We start from the raw sequence: 2,662 nt of genomic DNA, 5'->3' as shown, positions 1-2,662 counted from the left end.
TTTTAGGGCAGTAAAACTATTTTGTAGTAAGATACAATAATTATGGAAACATGTCGTTATACATTTGTCAAAACCCATAAAATGTACAACACCAAGAGTGAAACAATATGAATTATAGAAGATGGGTAATAGCATGTGCCAATGCACATTCATCAATTGTAACAAATGTAGCCCTGTGGCCCAGGACCGCACTAGTGGGCTTCTTGTGCATGTTTGGGACTAGGAGATATATGGGAATGCTTTGTAATTTCTGCTTAATTTTGCTGTGAACCTAAAACTATTCTAAAAATACACGGCATGCAAATTTAAAAAATGCAAACCAATATATTTTACACTTGATCTTAGCCAAAAGGCCAAGAAGGGATAATCCAATATATTTTATGATATGCAAACTCCAAGCAGGATAAAAACTAGGTAAACTACTCTTACGTAAATCTTAAACTGCTAAAAACAAAAAGAGAAATCATGAAAAAAAATAGTGCAGGTAAGGACATTATACATTAAGAATGAAGAGTAAAAATAGCTGTGTTTTTTTTTTTACCAGAAAGAATAGAGGACAGATTTTTTTTTAATCAAACAAAGAAAAAATCCTTAAAAATGGAAAAATAACTTAAGACATTTTAGAGATACACAAAAGCAGATAGAATTATCAGTAGCAAACCTGCTCTTCTAGAAATGTTGAAGAAAGTTATTTGGGCTGAAGAGAAATACTTATAAATAGGAATTGAAATCTGTAGAAAGGAAGGAAGAACTCTTGAAATGGTAAATAAGATGGCAAATATAGAAGTCTATTTGGGTTAATTTCTAATTTTTTTTTAAAAAATCACTTAATTACTAAAGTAAAAAAAAATTAAAAAGATTATTTCAGGGGGATAGTAAGAACATAGGAAAGTTCCTGGGCAGTGGAATGGGGAAAGTGAGACAAGAAAATTTACACAAGGCCGAACAGTTTGGGCAGCTTGCAACCCAATCATGAAGCACAAGGCCTTATCTTCTCACACCAAGGACACTGAGGGCAGCAGTCTTGGAACTTGCCAAGATAAAGTCACCATATGTCCTCATAAATTCTGGGGAAAGTTGCAACAATATAAAAGGAAGTCTTTGAAATCTAGTCTGTCCACAGGGGAACCTTGAAACCTATAGCGGGGGAAAGTATAAAACCTTTGAACCCTGAATAGGTGGGGAGCTCAGACTAGTTGAGTTGCCCACTTGTGCTTTATGCCAAGTGTATTTTTAATAAATTCTCTTGTTTTGTTTCAACACTGCTCCCTGCCATTCATCTGAAATCTTTCTTTCAAAATTGACAAGAGCTGAGGAGGAAAAAGCCTCCCTCCCTTCCAGCTCAGGGGCCTCTCTGGTAACATTATTAGGTTTGAAATATAACTAGAAGTAAAATATATTGTGAAGGAAAACCCCTATTCTGTAAAACTACTGTTTGGTATTCTCTGCTATTCTTTGGACGGCCTCTTATTCTGAAAAAGTAACTTTGCTTTCTAGCCTGCTTGAATAGTGGGGGAGATAAACTTAGCTCTCTGACCTTGTAGGCCAGAGACTAGATACACCCAATGCCATGCCAGGTGCATTTTTTAATTGGATAGAACTGTATAGTTTTCAAGGCCGCCACCAGCAAGCACACAAAGGGCTGGCTCTCCTATAAAAAGGGAAGTTCTGCTTGTAGCTTTGCTTAGATTTGGATTCATTTCCCTGATCCCGCCGCGGTGAATAAAGTGTAACTCCAAACTCTCAGAGCGCTGTTTGGTTCTGGTCCGGTTTTTCTGTAACAATATGACAAAACTACAATGGATAAAGTGGGAAATTGAAGTATACTGTCTTAAGATTCTCACACTATACATGACATGGTATGATATTTCAAAACAAATACTATTGACTTAAAGATGTATATGTAAATCCTTGAGAAGAAAGAGACGTGGGTAATATGCAACAATGATAAAATGGTAAAAAATAGAAGACATAAAAAAGAAAACATAATAAGATCATAGATAATATATAATTTTCTTTCTTCTTTCCTCCTATCTCCCTCCCTCCCTCCCTCTCTCTATTCTCTTTCTTCCTTGCATTCTCATATTTGACATCTTGTTTTCTTCCTAACTAGCTTTAAAAAAACAACAACTTACTTTATTGCTTTATTATCTTTCCTCCTTTTTAAATTGTAATTTTGTTAAATATTCATGGATGGGACATTTGTAATTAGCCTTTTCTCACTGATCTGTATCTAAAATTATAGTCAATATACATTTAGTAATTCTTCACTTTGCTCTGTCATTATGCTGGGTACTGGAGCTACAATAAATAAATAGAGTGTAGAATCATTAATGTGTTAAGACTGGCTTTTACAAAACCCAACTGCAAAATTTTCAAAAATTTTACAAGCCAGTTAATATCACAGCAGGAGCCTGGAATATGAGAAATGAACCAAGAAAATATGAGAAATGAACATTTATTTTCCAGAGTCAGTTTTTAAAGATTTACCAGTACACTACTGAGTAAATGTTACTTAAAACAGTGTGTGGGCATTATAATAGTAAACATACAGCTTTTAAATGAATACATAGGAGGGACATTCAGCCAAATCTTAGAGAATCCTGACAGTTTTCCAGGGGACTAACATAGAACTTAAGATAACCTGAAAGACAACAGTGTG

The 2,662-nt window shown here is 34.7% G+C and overlaps 1 pseudogene; it reads right to left on the bottom strand.

Annotated features, from left to right (window-relative positions):
- Nucleotides 1–221: 221 nt before the first annotated feature.
- On the bottom strand, nt 222–365 carry LOC132242492 (U2 spliceosomal RNA; annotated as a pseudogene).
- Between the last annotated feature and the right edge of the window lie 2,297 nt (nt 366–2,662).

The sequence above is a fragment of the Myotis daubentonii genome, chromosome 9 (genome assembly GCF_963259705.1).
Source record: "Myotis daubentonii chromosome 9, mMyoDau2.1, whole genome shotgun sequence".
NCBI classification, from domain to species: Eukaryota; Metazoa; Chordata; class Mammalia; order Chiroptera; family Vespertilionidae; genus Myotis; species Myotis daubentonii.
This window is presented reverse-complemented; position numbering and strand designations above follow the sequence as displayed.